This window comes from Coenobita brevimanus, chromosome 15 (assembly GCF_032717465.1).
Source record: "Coenobita brevimanus isolate Jiangsu-jjx chromosome 15, ASM3271746v2, whole genome shotgun sequence".
Taxonomy (NCBI): Eukaryota; Metazoa; Arthropoda; class Malacostraca; order Decapoda; family Coenobitidae; genus Coenobita; species Coenobita brevimanus.
In genome coordinates, this window is record NC_136968.1 from 13,703,588 (window position 1) to 13,712,394 (window position 8,807).

The 8,807-nt window shown below is 38.4% G+C and overlaps 1 protein-coding gene across 1 annotated transcript in view; it reads right to left on the minus strand.

Annotated features, from left to right (window-relative positions):
* Positions 1 to 8,807, minus strand: part of LOC145390675 (putative RNA polymerase II subunit B1 CTD phosphatase rpap2) — a 206,318-nt gene that overhangs the window by 73,191 nt on the left and 124,320 nt on the right. The gene's annotated exons all lie outside the window — the stretch shown is intronic.

An 8,807-nucleotide genomic window follows, 5' to 3' on the forward strand; every position in this document is an offset into this window, starting at 1 on the left:
AAGATGATTAAAGATAAAAAGATATGCCCAATAAAAGTAAATCAAAGCAAAGTTGCCTTTCAGTTGAAAATAACGAACAGATTTCAGGCTCTAAGCAATGCTGAATGTGACACTGATGAGCTGAATGACAGACTAACAAAAGTGCTAAGAGAATCTGCAGAGGCAGTAAGAAAACCTAATACAACCAAAGCCAAGAAGTACTCAGAAAAGACACTCGAGCTCATGAAAAAAAGAAAGGAAATGAATATAAAAACAAAGAAAGATGAAAAAATGAGTGGAATTAAATAAACTTACCAACAAGAGAGAAAAAGTAGAAAAAAGAAAGAGAAACATGGATGAGATCTAAGAAACCATCAAAAAAGGAAAAAGTCTGAAACAGGTCCGAAGTAAAATTGCAATAGGAAAGCAACAAATTACACCACTGAAAAACAAAAAAGGTGAAATCATTAAATGCAGACATAAGATTATTTTTTTATTACGCGAGGAACAAGGAACCAAAGGGTGAGCCCATAAAACGTTCCTTCCAAGAAAAAAAACAAAAACAATACAAAAGAGAGCCAAATTTAAGATCCATTCATTTTGAGATGCCTGGACACACTGCGTTTGAAAGACTGGAGATAATAGGAAGTAGGAAATACTGACAGAGGGAGACAGTTCCAGGGTTAACCTGTTGCATGAATGAAGAACTGGGAGTAGCGGTTAACTCTTCCATTAGACAGTTGGACAGAAAAGGGATGAGAGTTTGTCGCTAGACAGGTCCTACACACCATTGTAGAGGTGGAGGGATGCAAGCAGACAGTTCACAGGAGCAGTGACCACTGAAGTAGCATGAGAAAAGAGATAAAAATGCGACTGTGCAACGAAGAGAAAGAGGTTGAAGGGAGTCAGTATGAGGAGAATTAATTAGACGAAAAGCCTTTGATTCCACCCTATTGAGATGAGCTGTATGTGGGGAGCCTCCCCACACATAAGAGTTGTAGTCTAAAGAGGGGCAGATAAAATCCCTGTATAGAGTCAACAATTGTGCAGGGGTAAAGAAGGAATGGAGTCGGCTTAGCACACCTAATCTCTTGGAAGCAGATTTTACAAGAGATGTAATATGATCTTTCCAAGATAAGTCCCAAGTAAATGAAACCCCAAGCATGTTCAAGGATGATCCAGGATTAAGCTGAACATTATTAAACATAAGTGGGTATACCTGTGGAAGATTTTGTCGGGATGATAGGTGTAAAAACTGAGTCTTTGATGCATTAAAAACAACACGATTATTTTTACCCCAGTCAGAAATACGAGCCAAGTCAGACATTAGGTATGCCATAGCCTCATCCCTTGTTTGTTGAAGTAACTCCTGAGATGGACGTTGCGGGAACCGAATGGAAAGGTGGAGGGTGGAGTCATTAGCGTATGAGTGGATAGGGTCAGATGTACAGCTTAGAAGGTCATTGAGGAATATAAAGAAGAGAGTTGGTGATAGGACAGAGCCCTGAGGAACACCACTGTTGATAGATCTAGGAGAAGAACGATGGCCGTCTACAACAGCGGCTGTAGAACGACCAGGAAGGAAGCTAGAGATGAAGGCACAGATATATCGACAGAAACCGTAAGAAGGCAGTTTGGAAATTAAAGATTTATGCCAGACTCAATCGAAAGCCTTTGAGATGTCAAGTGCAATGGCAAAGCTTTAGCCTAAGTCCTGAAAGGAGGATGACCAGGAGTCTGAAAGGTAGGTGAGAAGATCGCCAGTGAAACATCCCTGACGGAACCCAAACTAACGATCAGAAAGAAGGTTGTGAGAGGAAAGATGCTTTAAAATTTTTCTACTAAGAATTGACTCAAAAACTTTTGAGATACAGGATGTTAAAGCAACTGGACGATAGTTAGAGGGTTGGGAATGGTCACCCTTCTTTGGGACTGGCTGAATAAGAGCAAACTTCCAGCAAGAAGGAAAGGTACAAGTAGACAGACAAAGGCAGAACAGTTTGTCTAGGCAGAGTGTAAGCACAGAAGCACAGTTTATGAGAACAACAGGAGGGACTCCATCAGGCCCATATGCCTTATTAGTATTGAGGCCTGTGATGGCAGAAAATACATCAGCTGAAGAAATTTTAATGTCAGCCATGAGGAAGTCAGATGGGGGAAGTGATGGAGGAACAGCACCGGAATCATTTAAGGTGGAATTGGAGGAGAAAGTCTGAGCGAAGAGATCTGCTTTATCAGAAGAGGAAATAGCTACAGAGCCATCACAGTAGAAAAAAGGAGGGAAGGATGATGAGTAAAAGTTGTTAGAAAGATTTTTGGCAAGGTGCCAGAAGGAGAGGGAAGAATTCGAGTAGGAAAGTTGAGAGCATTTAGTATGGATGAAATTATTTTTAGCAGAGCGAAGAACAGATTTAGAACGATTCCGGGCAGAAACATATAAAAGATGTGATTCAGGGGTAGTTTGGCTCCGGTACCTTTTATAGGCCCTCTCCTTGTTGCGGACAGCATTAGAACAAGCGTGATTAAACCAAGGCTTTCTTGCATTAGTCAGAGGATATGAGAGAGGAATGTATGGTTCCATGCCCAAGAGAATAACCTCTGTAATGCACAAGGCACAGTCAGATGGCTCCCAGCCATGCAAGCAATAATCATTCCAGGGAAAATCAAAGAATTACTGCCTGAAGGCCTCCCAATCCGCAGCTCCAAAGTGCCACATTCGACGTTTCTTTGGAGGGTCCATAGGTCGTAATGGAGCGATAGGACAGGTTATGGTGATAAGGTTGTGACTGGAGGAGCCCAACGGAGAGAAAAGATTAACAGGGTAAGCAGAAGGATTAGTTGTAAGGAAAAGGTCAAGTATGTTGGAGCTCTCTCCAAGGCAGTCAGGGATACAGGCAGAGTGCTGTACAAGCTGCTCTAGGTCATTAAGGATAGAAAAGGTGTAGGCTTGTTCACCAGGTGGATCAGTGAAAGGACAGGAGAGCCAAAGGTGTTGGTGAACATTGAAATCTCCTAGAATGGAGATTTCAGAGAAAGGAGAAATGAACAGAATGTGTTCCATATTAGAAGACAGTCAAAGAATTTTTGATAGTCAGTAAAATTAAGAGATAAGTAAACAGCACAGATATAATTAGCCAGAGAATGACAGGAAAGCCGAAGCCAGAGTGTAGAGAATTCAGAAGAACCGAGTTCAGGAACACGAGAGCAAGATAAATCAATGGGTATATATACACAACAGCCACCTTTGGCTTTGAAATGAGTATAGAGAAAGTAGGAGGATACAGAAAAGGGTCTGCTGTCAGTTGCCTCAGACTGCTGAGTCTCAGTTACAAAAAGAAGGTGAGGTGGTGCTCAACAGAGCAAAAGTTAGAGGAAAGGCTGCGAATGTTGCAGAAATTAAGAGGAAGAGAGTCAGACAGTGGTTCCAGGCAGCTCGAGTCGTCACTGGGAAAGGGGCGGAAGGTGGGGGCATTTATGGTCCCCCCCCCCCCGGGGACTCCAAGGTCATATGTTGCGCAGCCATGATTTCTTTAAATTTTGGAAAAGGAAGTGTAATGTGTACTGTGCATGAAGTTTGGTGTTGATAGTTAGAGAAACTTGTATTGGAGAGCATGCTGGCCTACTCTCTGTGTTACTGAGACACTGAAAAAGTTCAGCAAAGGGGGATGGTCGGGACCTAGTCCCGAGGGCTGATGAAATGGGAGCTCCAGCTCTCCCTGTTATCAGCTTTCCATCCACCTTGGGAGTACTGCCCTGCTCAAATGGTGCTATAGTCTACCCCTGAGAATTACTTGGGACAAATACTAAAATTAACGAAAGATCATGATATGGAAATAAAAAGACGCATTACAATTGGATGGAAAGCTTTTGGTAAACATAGAGACATTATGAAAAGTAGCTTGCCAATTTGTATGAAACGAAAAGTTTATAACGAATGTATAATTCCAGCTATGACGTATGGTTGTGAGACCTGGAAACTGACAAAATTGATGGAAAATAAATTAATCTGTTCTCACAGAGCAATGGATATGTCAATATTGGGAATAACTTTAAGAGACAGGAAAAGATCAACTTGGGTGAGACCAGACTAAAGTCAAATATATTATAGAAGTTATAAAGGAACAGAAATGGAGGTGGGCAGGCCATGTAGAAAGAATAATGGATAACTGATGGAGCAAGATGCTGACTGACTAGACACCAAGAGATTGTATGCATAGCAGAGAAGGCCAGACAGGAGGTGGAGATGTGAGATAGAGATATTTGCAAGGAAAACGTGGCAAAGATTAGCTCAGTCAACGAACTCATGAAGAAGGTTGGGGAAGGCCTTTTTTCAGCAGTGGGTTTGTAATGGCTGATGATGATGATGACGATAATGATGACGATGATAGATAGATAAATAGATATACCCCAGTTTAATGATGCAATTGGTTAGATAAAAACTCATCGTTTGGCGGGGTATCATATATTGGGGTAGTTTTATCATATAAAGTAACGGGATACGTCTTTCAGCCTTGGGTTTTCCCCCCAACCAATTCCAAAACCCATCCATATGAGCCCAAAAACAAGTTTAAGGCCAATCTAACTGGCCTAACAGCTGTAAAAGAAGCTAAACTAAGCTTAACATCTGTAGATAACTCACTAAAACCAACAAATGAAATCTGAAAATTGCCAAATTTTAGTCTGGAAAAAATCAAACTTAGTAAACTGTACCCCAAAATGACAATGCTCACCCTACCTATGACTAAAACACATTAATCTAAGTCTAAAAACTGTTTAAAATCAACCTAAACACAGAACTTTAGTCTGAAATATCAAAATTGGTAAAAAAAAATCAAAACCCATTCTTAAACCGGGGTTTGGCCATCGTTGGGATGGTTACAGTTGTATTTCTACCCCCATCGTTAGGCCAGGGGATCGCATCTAGGGGTATCGTATATCAGGGTATTACTGTACAGTATATATACTGTATACTGAACAGTCATCCCTTAACATCCGCGTTTTTAACATACACGGTTTCAAATATCCGTGGATGGCTATAACATAAACAGTTCTGGCAACAGATACATAGATAGGTAGGTTTTAAGTATCTGCAGGTGGATACAGTACCAGGGCTGGATTCACTAAAGCATTTTATCTCGTTGAACTCTGCTGACACAGTTCACTACAAATGTAACATTATCCCAGGCACAGTTCATGGCTGTTTTGGTGATGGTTTTATCCAGTGAATCAAATATAACACTCTTCCTTTTGGCCACTTCATTTATTAATGCCATTAATCCATGTACCCTCGATGAGCTGGTCTAAACTGGTTTGCTGCCCTTCCCCTCCTCTTTCTCTCTCTCATAAATAAAATGAGGCAATACACACCCGAATCGCACTGAAATCACACGAGAGTGGATGAAAGTGTTATTTTATATTATATTGTGAATTACTGTGATAAAGTACAGGTGATTTAGTGATATTTTTGCGATAATCAGAGAAGTCATGATGCTAAACGCATTTGCTAGCTGACATTTTTGTGGCTGCAAATTGTGCAGCAATGCTTTGAAATGACTAATGATATTATATCAATAAGCTTTATAAAAGTAAGTGGTAATAAAAGTCATTCATGAAGTTTGATAAAGTTTGTAATGATTTTCCTCATATCGTTACTGTTCAGCTAAAATCTAACTAAACACTGGAATATTGTTTAATAAAATCACAGGAGACTGGCTAGAAGTGTTTTATTTTTATTATTACTGCAATTACTTTGATGAGGTAACGTGGCTGTAACCCTATTTTGTATGGAAAAATCTCTTGTGGTTTGGTGGAAATTTCCACCTCCCTGTGTCAGAGTCAAAACATACCTTGTATTCTGTCAAGTTGTCTTCCATGCTCGGAGTGCCTACGGACATGCAGTTTGTTGCAAACAATAGTAGAAAGATTGATGTTTGTCTGACAAAAGTTTTAGCTCTCAAGATTAACAATAAGTGGGTTAAAACTAGAGTTCAAAACACCACAGCACCCCTTGTGTCCGCCAATGCAGTACGTGGCCAGGAGAACGCTCCCAAAGTTTATTACCCTGGCGGAGCGTGAACCCTCACTCTCCAGTGTACGAAAACACACACTTTACCACTGTACCACAGAGACTCTGTATATATATATATATATATATATATATATATATATATATATATATATATATATATATATATATATATATATATATATATATATATATATATATATATATATATATATATATATTTATATATATATATATATATATATATTTATATATATATATATATATATATATTTATATATATATATATATATATACAGTATACACTCAACCCTCGGCTATCACGGGTTCCGCTATAGCGTATCTCGCTATCACGCCTATATAAAAAACTACGGTACCCAAATACCTTTATCATGCACTAAATGCCTGCTATCACGCACCGCAAATCTTCGAAAAGTTCAAAAAGGCCAGGCTCCAGTGCTCTGCCCAACCAACAAAAGCTTCACTCATGATTGGTCATGTGACGTCAGTGCCAGGCGAGCACTGATTGGCCGCTCGACCGAGTCTCCTGCCCGCCAAACCATTCAAGTGCGCGCCTTCAGACCGTGAACAGTGATGGCGAGAACAATAACCCTTTTTATTATATGACCATGGCCAATGTACCCCCTCCCCATCCCCCTACCATCACCCAACATAATGCTGCGGCACCTGGCAGGGAAAAAAAGAAGAGAAAGAACCTAAGTTATGCAGATAAACTGGAAATGTGAAACTTATAGAGAATGGCGAGACCAAGTGAAGTGTGGGGAAGAAATATAACATCAATGAATCAACTGTGAGGGGTATTTATAATAATCTTGATCACATCATAAAAGATGCTCATTTTTAGACTATTATATATTAATATGTGGTACAAAAAGGGTATCTTAGGGGTAAATATTGAGGTCATGGCACCAATTAGAATTATTACCATAAGTTCTTCAATTCGGCTACCACGGTTTCGGCTATAGCGCAGCAATAGCGGGACCAATTGGGAGTGATAGCCGTGGGTTGAGTGTGTATATATATATATATATATATATGTACACGTATATATATATATATATATATATATATATATATATATATATATATGTACACGTATATATATATATATATATATATATATATATATATACAGTAGAACCTCTCTCATTCGGACTATATGGGGGGAAGGGTTGTCCGAATTAGCAGATTGTCCGGACCATCAGGGTAATCTCCAGTTCATACCAAAAACTATCTACATAAGGTATGTTTGTTAATTATCAACATATGTGGCATATGTCAACCCTACGTAACTGCAAAAGATGAAAGGATACTAAAATAACCAAACTAATCATGTATGATAGTTTTGTTTTGCATAATTCACAGGTAAGGCCATGACAAGAAACTAGCCTACATTTTAAATTGTACTAAGTGACTAAGGCCCGTGTAGGTAAAAAAAAAATTAATTAATTAACTGTAATATTTGGAATAAAAATAAAACTGATGTAGGCAAAAAATACATTGTCATCTTTGGCATATTGATAATGCCCATATGGGCAAGAAGCTAATGTTTGATGTACAAGTAAAGCACATTTAAGTACAAAAAATAACCTACAGTAATCATTAAACACTACAGAATATTCTGACCCATTTTTGTGTAGGCAAACTCCTCCTTTTAACACCTTTATTCATTACAGAAGCTACACTTGCATTAAGGGGCATTGTAAGGAGGATTAACTTTTGAAATACAGCGTAAAAATATAAATGGTTGGTGAACTAGTTGATGGAATGAATGCTAGCGTGTGTTTAAACAGGCACCCATGCTGCGACCTAGCGTGATCCGAGACTAAACGAATGACGATCACTTTCCGCGCCGATACTGAAAATGACTTTAGAATTACTTTCAACACATTTTTGGAGCTTATTATTTTTAAATTTTGTCCGAATTAACAGAAATCCGGATTAAAGGGGTTCGGACCAAAGAGGTTCTACTGTGTATATATATATATATATATATATATATACTATATATCCAGCCAAGGAGAAGCAAGATGATTTTCCACTTCATATTTATTTATTTCAGGTGACTAGTTTCGGGATGCTTATCCCATCTTCAGACCTAAAAGCATTTAAAACATATTGCATATTACATAAAGTTTTAAAAACATTTTAAAATATCCATAAGAAATACAAAAAAGTTACCAAAAAAGCATGTGACAATGACTGATTATTATAAAAAATGTATTTTTTTCTTAAATAATAAACTCGAGAAATAAAAGTGAGAGTGTTACCTCTGCGAGTTCGCAGCTAACACTGAAAATCCTGAACACAGTGTTTCATAAAGAAAAGTGTCATAAAGCTTCTGAATCGTCAACAAACCAGTGTGAAGCAAAAGAACCAAGTAAAGAATCAGTGAACCAAGGATCAAAAGGCTGATTCATCGACACAAAACACTATGATCCTAAGGTATACAACTTTGTTGATGATTCATAGTTATTTAATGAAGGCTTAAGTTTGTGAATGTACAAAGACTCCAAAATTCGCAGTTCCATTCTTTCATTACTACTATGTAAAATACTGAAATTATCCATATTACAAGTATGGCCCATATCGAAACAGTGGTTCCTAATCTCTGACAAAGTTGGGTTAGACAGTGGCAAAGATGTTCTATGAGACAAGCCTCTGTGCTCACACACACGAATTTTGAGGTTCCGAATTGAACTCCCAATATATCTAGCTGTACAGCTAGAACAGGCATATAAATATACTATGTTTGAGCACAGTGGCTTTGGGATATTATCTT